The following is a 22818-nucleotide window of genomic DNA, read 5'->3' on the forward strand; positions in this document are numbered from 1 at the left end:
TTCCGTTGGCCCCGCCCACTCCCGGAAGTGCGCCTCGGCGGAGCGGGGACCGGACGCCCGAAGGAGGAGGAGTAGGCGGAGACGCGGGAGCGCGGGAGGCTGGAGGGCGCGGCGGCCGCCTGTGGCTCCTCGGGCCGCGGGAAACCCAACGGGAGGAGGAAATGCGTGCACAGCCCCGGGACTGCGCGCGCCGCCTCAAACGGGGAATTCTCGTGGAGACGCTGCGCCGCCCGCCGCCATCTTGGTGCCTCGCGGCGTTGGCGGCCCCGACTGTGGGCGCCCCCGCGGCCGCGCTCCGCCGCTGCAGCCCAGCGTCCCCGACCGCGCGCCGCGCCCCGCGCGCCTCCTCCGCCCCGCCCGGGGCTGCCCGGGCCTCGCGCCCCCTTCGTCGCCGCGCCACACGTTCGCGCCCCGGGTCCTGACTCCGCCCCTCCCCCCTCCGCTCTCGGCCCCCGCCTCGCCGTGGAAACCGTCCGGCGTCGCGCTCGCCCTCTTGCCCTCTTCACGAAGACTAAACGTCTTTTTTTTTTTTTTTTTTTTTGGATTTCATTTATTTATTTATGAGACACAGAGAGAGAAGCAGAGACACAGGCCGAGGGAGAAGCAGGCTCCACGCAGGGAGCCCGACGTGGGACTCGATTCCAGGACCCCGGGGTCACGCCCTGGGCCCAACTGGGGCAGACGCTCCACCGCTGAGCGCCCTCCCCCCCGATCCCGACTCCGGATCTCCTGCCTCTTCCATTTGCTCCCCATCCACGACCTCTCTGCCGTCTTCCCTTCCTTTTCCCCTCAGTCTATGAAATGCCATTTATCACATCGATCACAATTTGCTTTACTTTTCTTTCCGATCCCGCCAACCGGAACGCTCCCTATTCTGTTCATTCAACAGCTTGCCTTTTGTTTTCTATACCGAACTTAGTGTTGTTAAGGGGAAAAAACGTACACAATCATGATTTCACTCTACGTAAGGAAGTTACCTCCACAAGGCTCTCAAAATTACCCTTAAGTCCTATATTATCCTAATATGATCATTTCCATCATCTACGTGTTGTCTTTTTTTTTAAGATTTTTTATTTATTTATTCATGAGAGACACAGAGAGAGGCAGAGACACAGGCAGAGGGAGAAGCAGGCCCCATGCAAGGAGCCTGACGCGGGACTTGATCCCCGGACTCTAGGATCACGCCCTGAGCTGAATGCGGCGCTAAACCGCTGAACCACCCGGGCCGCCCCGTCTACGTGGTTTTGTTCAATCTTCTCCCTTTCCCTCAACCTTCCATCACTTTCCCCATCAATTTTAGCAGATGTTATATTTCACAGAGAGAATAGAGTATCAATAATGATCCTATTTCACTTTATGCTCCTGGCCTCCTGATTGCTTTACATACGTAGTATTAACTCCTAAGTTTACAGGTGAGGAAACGGGCAGAGACTGTGAAACTTACCACAAGATCACACAGATGATTTTTGGCTTATGGGATTGTCCACTGCAGCAATTCTTAAATCTTTTCATTTTAAGACCCCTTAAAAACTTTTTTTTTATTTTTTTTTATTTATTTATGACAGTCACACAGAGAGAGAGAGAGAGAAAGGCAGAGACATAGGCAGAGGGAGAAGCAGGCTCCATGCGCCCGGAGCCCGATGTGGGATTCGATCCCAGATCTCCAGGATGGCGCCCTGGGCCAAAGGTAGGCGCCAAACCGCTCCAAGGGATCCCCCCAAAACTCATTTTTTTAAAGGTTTTTTATTTATTTATTTATTCATGATAGTCACAGAGAGAGGAGAGAGAGGCAGAGTCACAGGCAGAGGGAGAAGCAGGCTCCATGCGGAAGCCGGACGTGGGACTCGATCCCAGGACTCCGGGACCGCGACCCCGGCCAAAGGCAAGGCGCCAAACCACTGAGCCACCCAGGGATCCCAAGACCCCTTAAAAACTCTTAATTGAAGACTAACAACCTTTGTTTCTGTGGGCTATATCTATTGATAGTTACCCCGCAAAAAATTAAGAGATAAGACTTATTAATTCATTAAAAGTAATTCCATCTTAGTATTAATATTTTTCAAAGGATAGTGAAAATTTCCCAAACAGAAAACATGAAAGAGTGGCGCCATTCTACAGTTTTTCAAATGTCTTTGATGTAAAGCTTGATAGAAGGGAGGTAAATTCCTCTATCTGCCATTCCACTGAGAAATTGTTTTATGTTCTCATTTTCCCAGCATACAGTTAGCCAAGGAAATTGTAAAGGACCGTCTGGGAAAGGACCGGGGGAGTGATCACAGCATACACCACCAGGAGGTTTGAGGGTCTTCCTCCCGGGGAGCTGGCCTTCCTGCAGTTGATGATTTCCAGATCCAAAAACTGGCTCAGACTTAAAACCTGGGCAAAGAGTCATGACTTGTTGGAGCATTGTTCTCAGGCCCCTGCTCATGTGCCCTCTTGATTTATTTTGATTGTGTACACTGAGCAGGATCCTTGTTTGCTTCCTGGGTTCCATTTTGCTGCTGGGGACACTTCTTTCATCCATCTCCCTAATCAGAGAGTGAGTGTGCCCTCCCTTGCCAGTGATCATAATAGTTGTACCAGGAGGCGCCTGGAGAGCTCAGTCACTTAGGCATCTGATTCTTGATTTTGGCTCGTGCCATGATCTTAGGGTTGTAAGATCGAGCCTGGCGTCAGGCTGGGTGTGGAGCCTGCCTCCGAGGCCTCCTCGCCCTCTGCCCCTCCTCCATGTGCACCTGTCTCTCTCTCTCTCTTTGTCCATCTCTCTTTCTCCCCCCCCAACCCCAGGAGGGAGGCTAGGGGCAGATTCTGAAAGGAATACTAGTTGTACTATGATGAGGAAGCCTCTGCATGGTATGCGTGGTGGGGACACTACCAATTAATCAGAATATGAGACCATGTTCAGAAACAGAGGGTTCAGGAGAATCCGGGCACTCGGGATTTTCAGGTGTCACAACCCAGCCCACTGCATCAGGGTTTCTTTCTTTACGATCTGCATTCTGACCTTGGCATAGCCGACCTAGCTGGGCTGCAGGGTTGTTAATCTCCTTTGGAGCGCTGCCACACTTATGATTTAGTGCTGGGCCTGTTCCTCAGCTTTTTCTGCCTTCCCACTGCAGGAGATAAGAGCCTCTTTATATGCTACCTAAGAAGCTTTGTGAATTTTACTCTTAGATTTTTAATAGCCATTAACCATCTCAGTGGTTGGCCTTTCCAAAGAATCAGTTCTGCTTCACAACAGCCAATTCCTCTGTCCTTAAGATTACAGTTTCCCTTGTATTTCTTACATGTGCCCACTGATATAATATCTTTCATTAGAATACATCCTGGTTCACTAATAATGAAAGTTTTACCTATCGCACTGTCATTTCGTGCCAAGGTCTGTCCTATATTTATCACCAGTGACAAAGTCCTCACTGATAGGTGGCCAATGATTCAAATCAAAAATCTTGCCCCCCCACCCCCCCGGGGTGGCTCAGTGGTTGAGCATCTGCCTTTGGCTCAGGTCATGATTCCCCCAGGGATTGAGTCCTGCGTCGGACTCCCTGCTGGGAGCCTGCTTCTCCCTCTGCCTGTGTCTCTGCCTCTCTCTCTGTGTCTCTCCTGAATAAATAAATAAAATCTTTTTAAAAATTCAAAAATCTCATCTTAGCCTCAACTTTCTTGTATCATCCCTAACATCAACTGTCTGAGTTTGGTTTGTCTGGAGGCATACTCTGAGTCCGGGCTGAGTACAGAGAGTTCATGGGGGAATGCTTTGGGAACGACCGGGGAGTGGATGGTGGAGATCTGGACGCAGGAAAGAGCTGGCCTAGTCTATAGTCTCAGTGAAGACCTCGGCTTTGAACCTGGGATGTCTCTTCAGACTTGAGGCAAGTGGGCTCAGCCTTTATGTACCTGTGACAGTCCTTCCGTGCAAGCCGACAGGGAAACCGAGTGTGACCCTGGGCCAGGCTGCTACTGAAGACGGCTGACAGCTCAATGTTAGCTTACGGAACTCTCAGCCACTCAGGGAATAGGTCCTTCGTATCTGGGAGAAATATGGGTGGGGCCTCCCAGTATTCACCACAAAAAATGATGGCAAAATAAAGAAACATTCAGGCAAAGAATCTTTACCATTTGCAGATCCTTGTGGAAAGAATTCCACAGAGTATACTTGCGGAAGATAAAGAATTCAGAAAGGAGGAGGACGCAAATAGCAATAGCTTGTAATCAATCCATTTACTATATACGGTAAATATAAGACATTTGTACAAAACAAGAGAACCATAATAAACAATTTTCGATATGAAAAGTACAAGGAACTGAAATTGTCTCTAAATTCACTGCAATTCAGGGGGCCTGGGTGGCTCAGTCAGTTAACCTCCCACTCTTGATTTCGGCTCAGGCCATGATCTCAGGGTCGTGGGATCTAGCCTGAGTTGGGAATCCCTGCTCAGTGGGGGATCAACTTGAGGAGTCTCTCTCTCTCTCTCTCTCTCTGTCTGCTCCTTTCCCTGCTCACATGCATGCTCTCTCTCTCTCTAAAATAAATCTAAAAAAATAAAAAATAAATTCAATGCAATTCAAGTCAAATCATGACAGGGACTTTTTCATGGAATTTGATGAATTGATCCTAAAATTTGTATGGGAGGAAAAAACATAAGTAATGCAGAAAGCAGAAACAGGTAGGGGGTCCCTAAAAAAAGAAAGATGAGATACAGGAAAAGTCATTTTAGGCCCCTGGCCACTTCATGAACTATGCCTGAGTGGCACTACCTGCCCAAAGCACATTTCTTGCAGAACTTCCTGGGATATGTTGAAATTACAGAAGGAAAGTCCCCAGTAGGTAATAATTTTAAAGGAATAGGAGAATTTAAGAACCAACAGCCACTATCAGGTCAGGAGATAGCCTAATTCTATCAGCGACAATAAATCAGTGGTAATGGCAATAGTGAGTCCCATTCCACAGGCCCTGGTTCTTGAGTTCACCCCAGAAAGAATTCAGGGCAAAACTCTTAAACAACCAAGGGGTTAGTAGCAGTTTGAGCAAAAAGACATCCTTGAGACGAGAGAGCGGGCGGCCCAGAGGTGGCACCCTCACCAGGGGTCAGTCTTCTTTATCCATTTGGCTAGGTCATAGCTAGAGCAGCATCTAAGGTGCAGCCAATCATCTACAGGATTCCCGCTCCAGGTTGTAGTGGGGAGTTTCTGGCCTTCCATGTCTCTTGTCAGAAACCACTGTGGCAGCCGTTCTCTGGGGAGGGGAGGCATAAAAAATCACAATAGAAAAGTATGATAATAAAGCTATAGGTTACTGTGAGGCATTGGCCATAGGAGAGAATACGTGTGCATCCCCTGGGGTCTGTCCAGGCTGTTTGGAACTTGGCCTCAGCCTTTAAAAAAAAAAAAAAATATATATATATATATAATTTTTTTAAAAGATTATTTATTAGAGACAGAGAGAGAGAGAAAGAAGCAGGCTCCATGCAGGGAGCCCGATGTGGGACTTGATCCTGGGTCTCCAGGATCACGCCCTGGGCTGAAGGCGGCGCTAAACCGCTGAGCCACCAGGGCTGCCCTATATATATTTTTAAATAATCTCTACACCCAACGTGGGGCTCAAACTGGCCCAAGATCAAGAGTTACGTGCTCCACCAGTTAAGTCAGCCCAGCACCCCAGGCCTCAGCCCTTTAATCAACTGGAAGGCGCTTTCCCCTGCTCACACCTGCTCCTGCCTACCCCAGCAGCACCACCCCCAGTGCTGGTTCACAAGTAGAGATTGACCTGATGCACATTCTTGAGTTCTCTTTCCAGGATCTGAAGTCCTTTGGGCGCTCAGGTTCCAGACCGAGGAAAGCCAGAAAATCGATGCTGAGCCTCGCTGACTAGGCCGTTGTGACTTCGACCTGGACTGTCTCACCTTAAGATGACTTCTGCCCCAAGTTCATGGTGAGCTGCCCCATCGCCTGAGCCCCTGGTGAATACATACGTATGGTTAGCTTAAGACTTCCTCAGGTTTGTTGTTTGAGGAGGCACAGCTTTGGTAAATATTCCTGCGGAATATCCTTCACTTGTTGCAAGTAGAACCCTTTCTCTTCCTATCCTTTGGCTTGGGTGTGTCTTTTGGCTCAGTGCCCACCAAGGGGTGAGACCGGTTTCGGGTGACAATACCACATTTACCAGAATGGCTAAGATTAAAAAGACTGACAATACCAAGTGTAGAGTAAAATGTGGAGCAACTGGGAGAGCCTGGTGGCTTAGTTGACTTTAGTATATGACCCTTGATCTCCACGCAGGTCTTAACCTCAGAGTAATGAGTTGAAGCCCCATGTTGGGCTCCATGCCAGTGTGGGGCCTACTTTAAAAAGAGGGGAAAAAGTTCTAAAAAAAAAAAAAGAGTTGTGAAGCAACCAGAACTCTCATTCGGTTTGAGAGAGTATGAATTTAGACTACCTCTCTGTAAATTATTTAGGATCATACCTGTATTTACTAAATACTAAAATACGAATATTTATAGCAGCACCGTTCATAATTAATACTAAAACTAGAAAAAAAATAATTGTCCCTCAACAGCATAACAGATAAACGAATCATGATTTATTCATACAACAAAATACTGCACATCGACAAGAACTAGGGGCACCCGGGCAGCTCAGTCAGCAAAGCACCTGCCTTTAGCTCAGGTCCTGATGTTAGGGTCCTGGGATCGAGCCTCCATCAGGCTCCCTGCCCAGTGGGGAGTCTTGTTTCTCTCTCTCCCTCTACCCCCCACCCTGCCCCACTCGTGTGCTCTCTCTGTCTCTCAAATAAGTAAATAAAATCTTAAAAAAAGAAAGAATGGACAAACTACAACTTGACATAACAGTATGGATAAATCTCACAAAAAATAATTTTGGGAGTGAGCCAGGGGGCAGATCTTGAAGGGAGTACTAGTTGTGCTAGCAAAGGAAGCTGGCAAAGAAAAAGAAGTCAGCAGTGAAAAAATAACTACACTGGGATTCGGTTTCTATAAAGTCTAAATATGGTATAAACTGTGGCTACAAGTCTGTACAGTGGTTACCTGTGTTACAGAAAAGTCTGTAACGGTCAAGATCTGATTGGCTTTACTCAATGATTCGTGAAGAGGGCAGCTTCCAGATAACAAACCGGAGGCTGCTCCAAGGAGTCATCACAATGGGGGCTCTCAGCAGCTGGAATGGCTGGACGAGGGAGTCATTAGCAAAGGAAGACAGGGTTGTTCTAGCAAGGTCACCCCAGGGGGAGGGCAGGGGCTCCAGGATGCCCGATTTAAAGCTCCCCTCCTGGGAACGGCGGAAATTACGGTAGGTTAGGTACTCAGTCATCATGGGACATCAGATAAGTGATTTCATATTGGGCCTGTTGTTCCCTTCTAACACCTTCAGAAAAAGGTAGTGACTGGAAAGGGTCATCAGTGGGAGAGTACTGGAAATATTCCATCTACAACCATGTTCCCACTGAATAGTCATCAATAGGTAAGTTTATGATTCATGTCATATACGTGCAATGTTTTGTTACAAATCTTTAAAAAGAATGCCAGTTAAAGATCGCAGCGGATTGGCTGGGTGAGAATTTTAAAAGAAACCGTCTCCAGAAGTTCTTCCCAAACAGTTCCTTGCTGTGGCATAAATAGAAAATAATTCTTACAGGGCACACAGGGGTAAACAGGACAGGTCTGCCTGTTGCCAGAGCTTAGTCCTGTAGAGACCAAGGGCAGGGAGCCCCAACATGGGCCACTTGGGCACGCTGATTGTTTAAATAGAAACTACTGATGAGGTTGTGCCCAGGTGGCTCCACCAGTCAAGCAGCTGCCTTCAGCTCAGGTAGTGACCTCAGGGTCCTGGGATTGAGCCTCAGGGGGCCTGGGGCACCCCGCTCGGTGGGCAGCCTCTTCTCCCTCTCGCTCTGCCCTTCCCCACATCGCTCCTAGGCTTTCTCTCTCTCTCTCATTCTCTCTCCTCTCTCAAATAAATAAATAAATAAAATCTTAAGAAAAAAAAAAAAAAAAAACAAGTTACCTAAGAGACCACCTGTGCAGGGATACCCAGGCCCTCCTCTGTCTCCCTGAGAGCAGGAGGAAAAAAACACCGTCCTTGTAAAAGGTCACCTTCCTGTATCAGGGGGTAAAGAGATATTTGTACAACCAGAGATGGGAAATTTAGCGCAGAGAAGGCTTTATAAACAACCCCTCTTACTTTTTACAAATTTACTACCCCAGCCCGAATTCTGTTTAGAATCCTTACTAATCGAAGCTCCTAATGTTAAGTTTTCTCGGTTGTGTCAATTTCTCGAAGATTTATGGTATCTTGTTTAAAAAAATTAAATCCCTTCGTTTCCTTAGGTCTCAATTTCATAATTGGGCTACCATGGGCATGTAATAAACCTTTGCCTTTTTTTTCCTATTAATCTGTCTCATGTAAATTTAATTCTCAGTCCTGCTGGAAGACCTTGATGGGTAGACAAGACTTTTTCCTTCCCTTGTGTGTGTGTGCGTGTGTGTCACTTGACTCCAACTCCCCCCACCTTTTTTTAGTGCAAAGGCAAAATCTCTAATCGTTTATCTTCCCGAAGGAAATATTCTTTGCATTTTCCTAACAGTACCTCTTATATTTATTGTTCCTAGAATTATATGGACTTTATTTTTTGTTTCTGGCCCCAATTCGAGCCCGGGTTAAGGCATACTTACAACTCATGTTCAGCATACAAGTGTGCTGCTACGGTAGAGAGTTTGAACCACAGGAGTTCTTACCCCTTTAAGTACTTCTCAGTGTGGCTTCCTTTCATTTTAATTTTGCAAACAAAAATACATCTTCTAGCTCAGAAAATCGCTTTCCAAATCCAGAAAACTAATGTTGCCCATCTTTTGTGTATTTCACTACCGTTAAGAATCAGAAGGGAAATAATGGTGGTTCACAAAATGACTGCATGACCGAATCCACCTCAGTTCTTTTAAAGCACCATATTTTTTAGTTAGGCCAATAAATGATCCTTAGCAAATGGTTTGTGTGTTTTGGAGAAGACTTAGAGTGTTCAGAATGAGCTAGCAACTCATTTCTCCTTTTTTTCACTGGTTATCACACCCTATTATCCACCGGCCCAATTTTTTATAAGGGAGGCTCTAAGTACCTCCTTTATCTGACCAATTAGCTTTGTGGAGAGACGCAGGGTTTCTAAGTATCCAATGTCTGTATAGCCCTTTACAGTTTATTAAGATTTTTCACATTCATTATTATATTTAATGCCCATAAAAACTGTCATAAAGTAGACATTATCTCCACTTAACAAGTAAGCAAGCTGTAAATTAGTTTTATCAGTCATGACAAGGGATACCTGTGCAAAATTGAATTCAATATCTTTCCACAAAAACTGATGCCTCCTTAGAGTCCTAACCCAGCGAACGCAAGGCGCTGATCCAGCTGTTGAAGCCAGAAATCTGAGAGTCAACCTAAACACTCTCATCTCTCCTACCCCTCACTCTTATAATTAAGCCTGTGTCATATGACCTCCAAATTATCTGTTAAGCTCATTCTCTCAATAAAGTCAAGATATCTATTTCTGGCAAGATGTCTGAAGGCACTCGATAAGAACAGAGCATGCAAAATCCTGAATGAAACAAAACAAAAGCAAGCAAGCAAACAAAAACCATTTTTTTCCCAATGTGTGGCTGCACTGAAGTTCAAGGAAACTGAATGGAGCAAGAAATTGAGAATCCAAACAGCATGCAAGCTCCTGGGCTGACATTTGGCTGAGACCGTCTGAGAAACCCAGTGGCCTGGATCTTGGATTCTAGCGCACACCATGTGCATTGAGATAGAGACCCTGTGGCCTAAAAGAACAGGACGTATGAAGACTCTGACATAAGGGCAGGACCTACAACATACAACACCTTCAGTGCAAAAGAGGGTTAAAAAAAAAACAAAACTCTTGCCACATAGAAGAAGATGTTAAGGACAATCCCCTGTGTCTCCTCTGTCTCTTAGTAGAGTAGGGGAAAAATCAAAATAAAAAGCACCATAGAAGAATTCCTAAATACAAGCCCACGTTCAAGCATTTGTTTGATTTAGTTTGAGTGTGAAGCTTTTCCCACTGTATTCTATAGTGAAATAAAGATAGCAAATACAAGGAAAGCAGAGGCTCCAGAACATTCACAAGGAGTGACATCCCAGGTGTGCACTAACAAAGCCCCTCTCACACAGGCAAACTGGAAGGGATTGAGTACGAGCTCTGTGTGAAACTCTCAGCACAGTGACCAGCACATGGCAGACAGCATGAAGTTGCTTCTTCCTTGGGTACCTGGCTCTAAGGAAGCCACAGCCCCCACTCATTATTTAGCCCCAACTCATCTTTTCGTCATGTCCCCTGCTCCTTTAGACAACAGGCTTCCAGTATCTCTACTGGACCATTCAGAGTATCCAGTAAAATATTGTCTTTGTAGCACTTGGGATTTTGGGGACACTGATGTGACACATTTAAATCAGACAGAGGAAGGGCACCTGGGTGGTTCAGTCAGTTAAGCAGCTGCCTTTGGCTCAAGTCATGATCCCAGTCTCCTGGGAAAGAGCCCCCCATCAGGGGAGCCCCCCCCATCCTGGCTGCTTCTCCCTCTCCCGCTCCCTCTGCTTACTCACAGCCTCTCTCTCTCTGTCAAATAAATAAATAAAATATTTTTTTTAAGAAAACCAGCCAGGGTATTCCAAAGAATATGAAAACACTAATCAGAGAAGGTATATGCACCCGTATGTTTATTGCAGCATTATTTAAATAGACAAAACATGGAAGCAGCCCCATGTCCATTGACAGATGATTGGATAAAGAAGAGGTGGTGTACACACACGTACACACACATGTACACCCATATACAGGATGGAATACTTCTCACCCATAAAAAAGAATGACCTCTTGCCATTTACGACATGGATGGATCTACAGAGGATAACGCTAAGTGAAATAAGTTCAGAAAAAGACAAATACCATACGATTTCACTCATATATGGAATTTAAGAAACAAAACAAATAAACAAAGAAAAGAAGAGGTTAAAAACCAAAAACTAGACTCTTAACTCCAGAAAACAAACTGGTGGTTACCAAAGGAGAGGTGGGTGGGAGATGGGTGAAGCAGGCGAAGGGGACTGGGAGTACACTGACCATGATGAGCACTGAGTAATGTAGAGAATTGTAGAATCACTATATTGTATGCCTAATATGAACTAATATGAACACTGTACATCAATTAAACTGGAATTAAATAAATAAACAAGTAAAAGGGAAAAGAAAATTAAAAAATCTGACAAGATGGGTACAGGTTATCATATAAAGACTCGACTCAAAATGGGCAAAGCATTCACTTTTTTTCTAGTTTCCCCTCCTATTAATTTCTTCCCTTCTCCTTAGGAATGATCATCATTACAACTCTGCCAGCGGGGGGAGGGAGTTTCAGATGGAAAAAGCTTTTAAAAATTGGTTAAAATATTGACAATAAAGATTATACAGTAAAGTGAAACTGCCCTATCTTCCAAACCAGAAGAGTCAATCATTGTTCATTTTGAACATAGAATGTGATTTTTTTTTTCCAGGAGAGCCGTCTGGGTGATAATAGTTACCACAAGTCCAAAAAATCTTGATACGTTAAAATAAACGGAAATACCTAAAGGGATGGTTGCTTCTATGACTTCTCTACTTGGGAACTAGTGCAAGAACAATGTGTGGATAACCTTCAACATCTTTAACAGCCTCGATATGATAAAAGTGGAAGTTCACCCAGTTAAATACCTGGAGGAAACAGCAAGACATTATAATAATGGAATCAGATAACTTCCTAACTAGGAGTGTACAATATGTTGATCAAGGTAGATATCTAACTCAGATAGTATTGGCTTAAATTATAGTTTCATTTTCCTTTGAATAAGATCAAATTATAACTTCAGTAAGGATTTCTTGCAATAACAAGCATAGGCACATCTAGTCTCCAGCTGCTTCCATAATTAAACATGATAAAGCAAAACACTTTAAATTACCACACATAAAAAATGTGATTTGTTACTGTGATTTTTTTTAAAGCTTGCTACTTAAAGATGTTAAGGCAACAATTAAAAATTACATCAAAATTAGATATGCAATACATCAGTTGGGAACTGTATTCAGCTGCATGTAAATGAAAACTCACATAATAGTAAATTCAACAAGATAGTTTGTTTTTTTTTCCCCACTCCTGTCACAGGAAGCCTAGAACTGATATAGTATTCTCAAGAACTTGACTGACAGAATCTTTGGGATTCTTTTGGCCAAGCTATCAAGGGTAATCACCATCAAGGAACAGGTTAGGCAGAAAAATTGAGGAAGGAGAAAAAGGCAAAAGGACCCATAATAGCTAAGCCAACCCTTGTCAATGGTTTTCCTGAAAGCCCAACCAAATGACTCTGAATTTGGATAATTGACCAGACCAGAATCACATGAACATGCCTAGCTGCCAGGAAGCCCAGCAACCTTAAATAAAATTGAAGTTCTGTTATCAAGGAAAAAACAGACAAAAGATATTAAGTAGGAAACTAGCAGTTTTAGCAACAACTTGATATTTGATATTCCGTAAGACTGCGAATTTGAAAACTATACGGATGGATGGGGCGGGGGGCGGGGGAGTGGGAAAGCATGGTTTCAAAATGGAAAATGTCTTTTTAAAAATCCCTTTGAGTACAAAACCAAGTCCTCATGCAGCATAATTCTGCATGTACTGCTGGGTTCATGGGGAGTAAGGGAAATCTCCAACACAAACACCACCCTTTCCCTATGAAACAAAAGCTGGAACTGCAACCAGGGTGTTAAAAAGTAAACTAACCAGCATCGGCAAGGCACTCGTGAAACCCAGCCTCTTGCCAGCAACCAGGGCAAGGAGCTCAATCACCGGCTCGGGTTATGTCCTGGGTCCTTGAAGGCGACTGAAATGGGCCCAGATCAATGGTGTCCCCAGTGTCAACAGGAAGCAAACATAAATACTAGCTGGAGGAAAGAAATGCCAATTTAGGCCTCCAGGTTGTCCACAGATTAAAATCAACCAAGCATGAAATCACAATAGAAGACAAATACACGCAAAAGTGTCCTAATAACCACACACTCAAAATCTATAATGATTCATCACATTAACCTCTTAAAGACAAAAAAGTACATTGTCATCTCATTATCTGCAGAAAAATATTTCACTCATCAGTCTTTTATGATTCTAAACACACCCATACAAACTATAAATTCTCTTACCATTTCCAATAACTTTTCTGTAAATAATTTTGGCTTTTATAAGACAATTACATAATCTATGATTAGCGATCTTTTTCTTTCTTCTACTCCAGCACCTGATATCTTTTTTTTTTTTTTTTTATGATAGTCACAGAGAGAGAGAGAGAGAGAGGCAGAGAGAGAAGCAGGCTCCATGCACCGGGAGCCCAGTGTGGGATTCGATCCCGGGTCTCCAGGATCGCGCCCTGGGCCAAAGGCAGGTGCCAAACCGCTGCGCCACCCAGAGATCCCTCTTTTCTTTTTTCTTTTCTTTTTTCTTTTCTTTTCTCTTTTCTTTTCCTTTCCTTTCCTTTCCTTTCCTTTCTTTTCTTTTCTTTTCTTTTCTTTTCTTTTCCTTTCTTTTCTTTTCTTTTTTCTTTTCTTTTCTTTTCTTTTCTTTTCTTTTCTTTTCTTTTCTTGCCTTAGTGAGCTGTGGAGAATGTCAATACAATGTCAAATAGAAGCCACGAATAGAAGCATTCTTATCTGGTTTCTGGTTTTAAAAACAATGCTTTTATCATATCGCCATTAATATGTTTGACATCATAGGTTTTAATAGATGACCTTTTAAAAAAATTTTGGCAGCAGGGGGCAGAGTTAAGAATGTTCCTTTCTATTACTAAGAGATTTTGTAGTAACCATGAATCAAGGATGATATCATGAACTCTTCAAAATAAATTATTTTTTTCAAAATAAGTTTAAAAAAGACAGTCAACCCAATAGAAAAGTGGGTAAAAGATAGGAACTGGGAATTCACAGACAGGAAAACACAAACCATGAATAAACGTACACAGTTATTTCTAGCCTCATTAATAATCAGGTAATTTCACACCTAATCAAATACTCTAAAGACACTTCTGTACATATGTACCAGAAAACGTATGCAAAAATATTAATAGTGGCATAATAGCAAAATATTGCAGACCAGCTCAAATGTTTATCAACAGGAGAACAGATCTGTAGATTGATACGTATTCACCCAATGCAATGTTTTGTGGTAGTGAAAATGAGCAAACTGTAACCATCTGCAGAATCATGGGTAATTTGAGAAATGCTGTTTACATATATGTTGCATATATTATTTTTTGCATGTTGCAAATTGTATGTATTTTAAATCATAAGTGTGAATAATTGCCTGTGTACCTTCTCAGTGCTTCCTACTGAGTGCCCCTCACCTGTGCGTTCTTGCTGATGTGCCAAGAATGCGAGGCCCTTTAGCAGGCCCATTTCTCAGGGTCATATTTGCCATGAGCAGTCTTGAGGATTGAAGTAGCACGTTTCACTGGACAAAGAGCAGGCTTGCTTCCACATGCTAGACGAGGCAGTGAATCCCTCAAGCCCAGTGTTCTTTGGCTCTGGTGCAAACCTGCTCTGTGCGTAGCATCCACGTGGCCCCTCAGCATCACTTCTATGAGATCTGAGAGTCAAGAGGCATCAATATGATGACCCTACAGGTAACTCTGGCTCCTGTGGTGTCATGGATACTAAGTTCTTTCATCTCTGACCCAAGGGTCTTGTGTCTTCTGTCAGAACAGGCTGTCCTGTGAGCCTGTACGTCGGGTAAAATCCTGGATATTTCATGGACCTTGACGTGAGTTGAGAGACTAGAAAGACTTCAAAAGACCCTGCCCCTGGTTGGTCACTAACTAGCTCTCTTGACTCGGACTTTAAAGCAACCTCTCCAGCCTTCTTGTTCCTCTCCTGTAAAGGGTGAACAATTGATCAGTCTCTAATAGCCCATGAGTCTATGTTGGGTGAGTCCAGAAAAAACACCCTGAGATCTAGAAGCACCTGAAATGCTTTGGAAGACTAGAGGCTCTTGCCGTTTCATTCTGTAAGCATCTGAACTGTATGTCAGTGAGCGCTTTGGTGGATGGCGTTCCTTTCCCCTTTCTTTCCCTGCAGGTGGTATAGATGCAACGGGAACGGGGAAAGACGGTGCGTGCCAGCCATCCAGAGTCGTTCTCCTTGCGTGCAGGAGTGGAAGCCTGGCTTCGGAGTTGGATTCCACGAGCGACAGGCAATCACGGGAGGTTTGAAAGCAGAAGAGAAGCAGAAGCCGTCGTTATGGCCCCAGCAGCGCAAGGCGGGTGTGGAGCGGGGGCAGGCGGTAGAAATGAAGTTTTGCCAACCACTCACAGTCGGCCTTCTGAGAATTACTCATTCCGGTGCCATGGATAACAGAGATCATCACCATCTCTTGCGGTTCCTCCAATTTCCATATTTCATGAGATGTGGTTTTCCTCACTTTTGCTCCCTCGACCACGTTTTTTCATTTTTGCTTCTAAAACACTTAATTGCTTATTGAAAACTACATCTGAAACTAATGATGTACTCTCTGTTGGCTAATTGAATTTAAATAAAATAAAATACTTCATAGCCTTCCTGCTTGAAATACATGCAGTGGTTTCCCGTATTCTGACTGGACCCTGCCTGATAAAAGAAGGCAAATTTTGGGAAAAGCTGTACTAAATTGATTTTAGTCCCCCTCCCCCACTTTCAATGTCAAACTTTAACAGTAGAAATAGAACTAAGGATTCTATTAAAATAAATATCCGTATATGTTAGCTACTTGCTGCCATAACAAATTACCACAAACGTAGTGACTTAAAACATCACTTTTTTTTTTCTTGATCTTACAGCTTCTGTAGGACCAAAGTCTAGTGGGGGGGGGGCGGTGAAATGGGTGTTGTGCTTAGGGTTTCACCAGGGCAAAATTAGTGTGTTCGCTGTGTTTCTTGGTAGAGGTTGTGGGGAAGAAGCCTTTTCAAGTTCGTTCAGCTTGTTGGTTTACGTTAGTTCCTGGTGGCTGTAGGACTAAGGTCCTTGGATCCGAGCTGGCCATCATGGCAGGCGGGGAGAGCTGGTCTCTACTCCTTGAGGCTGCCCATGTTGACTCTCATGCTTTCCATGGCCCTCTCTAGCGACAGGCTCGAGGAGTTGTCTTTCCCACATTTCTCACCTTCCTAATTTCTGCATCTCTCTGATTCCACCCAGAGAAGGTTCTCTGCTACATCCACCTAGAGAATCCAGGATAAACTCCTTAGCTCAATTTATCTCTAATTAGACCTGCAAAGTCCCCTACACCAGGTCACATAACATATTCACTGGTTTCTGGGTTTAGGGTATGATCGCCCCTCGGGGTGGGGTGGGGTGTTCTGCTTGCCACATCATCTAAAAATCTGAATGTAATTTGCTATATGTTCTCCATTTGACATCCTCACATGAAACTTTGTGATCAGCCTTGACTACGGCGATCTTCTTGAGCCTGGTATTTTGGCTTCTAGACACTCCCTTAGGTAAGAGTAAGAGAGGGACAGATGGAAAGGAACTGAGGATGTAGGAGAGCGACAGTAACAAAGCAGCCCCAGGTGACTTTAGAGAAAGAGAACCCCAAGAGTGATGATGAACAGCCCTGGGAAAAGAGTGCATCTGCTTATAAAGGAATCACTGTAATGATTTCATTTTTAAAAATTAAGATTCAAGGCCCACTTCTTCCTTTTCTAGCAATTACACATGAATTCTTTTTAATTGAGCAGCCTCCCTTCCAGCACACAAGCACACACACACACTCACATGCACACACGCACACTGAAAGTGGCCCAAATTGGAAAACACAATAATTTCTTAAAATCTGTTTTTGCCAAAAGCCTGATCCGAGGTCAATGGGAAGTTTGGGGTTGCTCCTTGGGGCCTAGAAATTAAGTCGTCATTCTGTGGGATGTGAGGACATCATTAATTTTCTAGTCAAATAAGCAAAATATGTGTCTAGCTTTATAGTGATATGAAATATATTCCCTGCTATTTGGCTCCCAAGAAGAAATATTTCTCATCATAAGGATACCCCCTCGCACAGAAACCCTGAAACATATTTGTGCTTTGATGTGGAACAAAAATATTCATTAGAAGGATGACTGAATCTTTTGTCCTGCCTTTATAAATTCATCATCTTTCTCAATAATAGGAACTATTTTTCCTCTCTAATTTTGTCCTCCCAGACCCAATTCTCATTCTTTTTGTTTCCTTTATTACCCGTGAAGCATAGTCCAGAAGGGAAAAAATGAAATATGCAGAGATAAAAAAAAGCTTGAAACTAACTTCTGTTTCATCATCCCAGATCTTTTGGTTTCCGAGCATTATAAAAAATGGGATATGAAGAACATTTTATAAGCATTTTATGTGAATAGCCTCTATACCTTTACTAATCACTCAGGGCTTGACAGGGGCTACGGAAAACTCAAAATGATTTCTGAATACTTGAAATTTATATTATACAGTAAATATAGTGAATTTTAATTCCACTTAGTGGTTAAAAAAATGCATCATATTTAGCCTCCGGTTAATATTCTAGTCTTGTGTCAAATGACCTTAAAAACATGTCAATATTTATTTGATGTAAGATCATTTTAAGAATGTTTATCCCAAATGGGTTAACTATGTTTGGAAAAGAACTTGAGGCGTGCATTTATAGGAATATATCAGATGGCCTTGCCAAAATTCTGCACTCAAAAATACCCTTGGGTGTGCTTATATGAAAAATGTCCTTTAAAATAATAAATGGTCTTAGCTTGTGGTCACACTGAGATTAGAACATTCCTAAAAGTGTTTATTAATATTCTACCAAAGACTGAGAACCTCAGCAAGTATAAAATGTGCAGTAGAGCATAATCATCATCTTTATATTTGTATTTCAATTTAAAGTTTATTTAAAATTCCACCTCAGTTGTCTTATTTGGACAAGATGTGTGTCAAGGTTGTCACTATGCATCCCAAGAACTAGGTCAGCTCCATCACCAACAGTAACCTCAGTTTTTCTCTCCCCAAAATCTCTATCCACCCTCAGGGGAGAATATAGATTCAATGGCACATATTCATAGGATGCAAAGGAGACGGGAGGGGGAGTATTTGTGTTTATTAAGTGTCTGCCATATATTAAGTTCTAAAAGTGCAAAAGTGAATAGATAAGGAATTTTGTCTTCTTGTCTGAAAACAACAGGAAGCTAGTGCAGATATTTCAACCGAGGTGAATAGATGATCATAATAACTTTTTGCAGAGATCATTCTGAGTGGGAGGATCACCTCCCTTTCAAAACTCACATCCGATAGATCATAGGTTGTCAGCAAGAGCTCCTAAGGGTCACCTCCTTTCCCCTTCTCACGGCTCCTGCACAAGCTCAGGTCTGTCACCTACTCTCACCTGGGAGGCTGCTGGCGGGCCACCAGCCACCGTGTCCCTGCTTCCAGTTGCACCCGCTGGCATCCAGCCTCGAGAGGCAGCGAGGCCTGCACTACCCAAGGGCGTCCTGCTCTACTCCTTAGTAGAGTAGTAGAGAGAAGTAGAGTAGTAGAGAGTAGTGCTTCCCTACTTCAGGTGGACCTCGCAGGTGACAGGGCGAGGTCCAAATCCCCTCCCAATCTGTGTCCAGTTCCCGCACTGGGCACATCTTACGTGGTACCACCTTGGCTTGGAGTCCCCCCCCCCACTCCCCTGCACTCCTACCAAGCCCCGCTCATCCTTCCAAAATCCTTAACAGGAACATGGCCCCTCTGAGAAGGGCTAGAGAAGAGCTATTTTTCCCTTTACCGCGTCGGGGAGGGCATGGCCCTGTTACCCTCGTGACCAGGCGCCAGGAAGGCCTGCGCTGACTCGTGGCTATGGGGCCGTGGGGCCGTGGGGCCGTGGGGCCGCCGACCTGCCCGAAGCCACGGCTCTCCTTTTCTCTATCCACAGCACAAGCCAACAGCACTGTCGGCAAAAGCAAAAACAAAACAAAATCTCCCCTGATGGCCCTCCCAAGCTAACTGCAAAGGTCCAGAGAAAAGACCCCGAAAGTTTCGGGAGGGCTGAGAACAAACTTTCCAGACCTGGTGCCTTCGGGTCTGTAGTAAATTAGACAGAAGTGATCCTTGTCTATCCAAGGGCTGGCATCCGGGGAAACGGGGACTAGGACGTAAGTACTCCTCAGCCAATCACACAGTACGATCAGAGTCCACACTTTTCATTATAATCACATATTTTTGTCTGCATAAACATGCCATGATCCCTTTTAATAAGAAACAAAGAAAAAAAAATTCTGAAGACAGATTCAGCTGAGAGGTCATATGTATATTATGTATACATATAGTCGAAATGTATATTATGAAACAAAATTGGAAATAAATCCTATGGCATTTCCAAAGAAAACATGAATTCTATGTTTAAAGGCATGCCCAACAGCATACTCTTGTTTTAAGGATTTTTTGCCACTATATTCTCCACAGCCATTCCATTTTAGGAATAGTTTACAGTTGCAGAGTCAAATATTATTGTTTGTTAATTTGGAAGTAGTCTGACCCCTAAGGACTTAAGAAAATATTTTTCTGTCACTATACACTTAATAACTTTCAGAATTTTCTCCTAACACAAACACTAATGATAAACCATTTGACTGCAGACAAGAAAATTCAATATGTTGTTATAGAAGTAATGAGAATGATTTTCTTTTCTTTTTTTTAAAAGATTTTTAAATTTATTTATTCATGAAAGACACAGAGAGAGAAAGAGGCAGAGACACAGGCAGAGGGAGAAGCAGGCTCTATGCAGGGAGCCGGATGTGGGACTCAATCCCGGGACTCCAGGATCATGGCCTGGGCTGAAGGTGACACTAAAACGCTGAGCCACCCGGGCTGCCCAAGAGTGATTTTCTCTGTAAGTCAAAACTGATTTTGAAAGCATTTTCATGAAAAATTCCAAAAGTCTGAGCCACCTGGGTGGCTGTTGGTCATGATCCCAAGGTTGTAGGATCGAGCCCAGAGTTGGGCTCCATGCTTAGCAGAGAGTCTGCTTGAGATTCTCTCTCCATCTCCCTTTGCCCCTCCCCCAATTCAAACATGGTCTTTCTAGAGTAGATAGATAAATCTTTTTTTAAAATTCCAAAAATCTTGTTCATATTTGCAGGATGTCTTAAAAAAACTTCCCCCCTTCAAAAAAACTAATTTGGAAAATAATCATTTGATATGAATTTTTGTGATGTTTTTAGACAAAAGTTACTGAATTTTTTAAGCTCTTTTTTTAAAAGGTTTATTTATTTATTCGAGAGAGAGAGAGAGTGCAAGAGTGGGGAGGAGCAAAGGGAGAGAATCTCAAGCAGAATCCCTGCTGAATGTGGGGCCTGACTCGAGATTTGATCCCATGACCCCTGAGATCATGACCTGAGTTGAAATCATGAGTTGGATGCTTAACTGACCTAGCCACCCAGGCGCCCCTAAACAGAAGTTTTACTTCAGGGTCACATCTAATAAACATGGATAAAAATATCGTGAAGAGTATATTAATTTAAAAAATACTATGATTCTGACTAAACTCTGGTTGTGTTTAAGACAAGAGTGATTCAGACAGTTTGGTGGAATATTATTTTTATCTATGCGGGAAGTTTTCTCATATCTCTTCACAAATGACAGGATGTGCTCCCCTGATTCCCCTTGACCCACTTGATTCCCTACCAACAGTGAGATGCCCAAGCAGGGACCATGAAAGTTTTCCCTGGGTTCTGACTGAAGCACACGACCAAAATAACTCTTTCTACAGGAGTCTCTAACATCTTTGTTAGAGATGGTGGCCGTCTTCCAAACGATAAGGAAAAAAAATCTATCTGCAAAATGAAGTCAAGCAGAGATCGAGACTGACAACTAGTGCAGAAGAAAAAAGAGAGAAAAAAGAGAGAAAAAGAAAAAACTCTTGATGAGTTTGAGTCCCTAACTTATGAAGTGTCCAAGGCTTTGGTTTCAAGAAGAAAATAAGAGCAAGGCTATACCCCTCCTCTCACTTTCATGCGGGCATTGGGGCTGTGGTGTCTCCAGATAAGAAATGAGAAAGCCATCTGGTCAAATGTCCTTATAAACACTTGAATGACTGACCTTCTGGAAAACACGCCAATGATATTGACTAGGAGAACCTTCATCTATGCAAGGTCTTTAGAAGGATGTTCCTGGTCTATGTGAAATCACTTATAGTAAACAAATCTGGAATCCATAGGTTTATGGGGCATGGCTCCCCGGAAAATCTCGTGCAAGCTGTGCATCTATTTGGGGACAACACATTCCTAATCCAACAACATTCTTTTGTATGAGTATTATAACTGTGCATTAGTTATAGAACGCGTATGTAATCGGGGCCAGAGTGCATCCAGATGTGATAACAAAAGATGTGTAGACCCGCACCGGGGTGGGGGGGAGGGGGCCCTAACATTTCCCTGCTTCATCTGAACATCACAATTACTTGTACCGTTGAATTACTGGGTTCTGTGGGCTGGCAAATTATCCTATTTAATCCAGTTGGGGTTAGCTCTGTTGAGTCCTGACTAGTAGAGCCACTAAAATACTTGATAGATCTGATGTGTTGAGAGTTCCCAATAGACAGACCTATTAGGTCCCTACTCTGTTTCAACAATTTCAGGGGCACTGGCCAGCCAGAACTAAAACCAAATGCCCAGATTTGCTCTCTCACTATTCACAGATATTTCTTGTTGATGCCCTTGTACCCTTGTGTGGGTCACCCTTACTCTACTTTTATGGATTTTTACCTAACAGCCTTATCAGTAATTCATGGCTTTTAAATTCATTTTCTCCGTTCATCCTTTCAAATGGTTGATATACATCTATAGATTTAGCACTTCGAGTGTCAAGATCTCTGTGTATACCTAGGTCACTGAATAGTCTACACTCTTATTTACCCACTATGAATATTGAGGGGATCATACTAAAAGTTGAATTCATTTGTATCTTCGTATTTATAGTTTTGAGCAAGAGACTAAGAAGTAAAGACTCTTTTTTTTCATTTTTAAAAATCTGTGCATAGTAGAATTCATTCTTTGTGGTGTACAGTTCATGGCTTTGACAAAAACATAATCATATTTACCACCACAATCATGGAATAGAACATTCCATCATCCTGAAAATTCCCTTCTTGCCCTTCTTTTGTAGTCAACTATCCACCAATCCCAACCCCTGGCAACCATTTATCTATTATTGTCTGTCCCAAAACTTTTGCCTTTTCTAAAATGTCATATAAATGAAAACATACACTATGTGTCCTTTTGGGGCTGACTTCTTTTGATTAGCAAAGTGCCTTTGAGATTTATCCACATTATTGAGTACATTAGTAGTGTTTCTCTTGCTGAGTAGGGACCCATTATTCGGAGGTATCAGAGTTGGTTTATCCATTCTTGGGTGGAAGAACATTTGAATAGTTTCCAGTTCTTGGCAACTAATAATCAATGCTATAAACTTTCGTGTAAAAGCTTTTATGTAAATATAAGTTCTTATTGTATTGGCTAAAAAGTAGATTGTTGGGTCATATGGTAAGTGTATGTTTGACCTCAGGAGAAGCAGAAGCAGATTGTTTTCCAAAGTGGCTGTAAAATTTTGCAATCCCACCAGCAATGTATAAAAGTCCTAGTTGCGGGATCCCTGGGTGGCTCAGCGGTTTGGCACCTGCCTTTGGCCCAGGGCGTGATCCTGGAGTCCCGGGATCGAGTCCTGCGTCGGGCTCCCGGCATGGAGCATGTTTCTCC

At 43.3% G+C, this 22818-nt stretch overlaps 1 long non-coding RNA gene across 3 annotated transcripts; it reads left to right on the forward strand.

The window, feature by feature from the left end:
- The first annotated feature begins 16 nt into the window (after positions 1-16).
- LOC125753061 (uncharacterized) lies at positions 17-15730 on the forward strand. 3 transcript variants are annotated; one of them, XR_007403974.1, is made up of 4 exons: positions 17-1687; positions 4126-4233; positions 5798-5932; positions 15173-15730. It is a non-coding gene; the product is annotated as an uncharacterized LOC125753061 (long non-coding RNA). The 3 variants fall into 3 exon arrangements; XR_007403972.1 differs by lacking the exon at positions 4126-4233 and having other exon boundaries at positions 15173-15724; XR_007403973.1 differs by lacking the exon at positions 17-1687 and having other exon boundaries at positions 1744-4233; positions 15173-15726.
- The last annotated feature ends 7088 nt before the right edge of the window (positions 15731-22818 follow it).

Source organism: Canis lupus, chromosome 19, assembly GCF_003254725.2.
Source record: "Canis lupus dingo isolate Sandy chromosome 19, ASM325472v2, whole genome shotgun sequence".
Classification (NCBI taxonomy): Eukaryota; Metazoa; Chordata; class Mammalia; order Carnivora; family Canidae; genus Canis; species Canis lupus.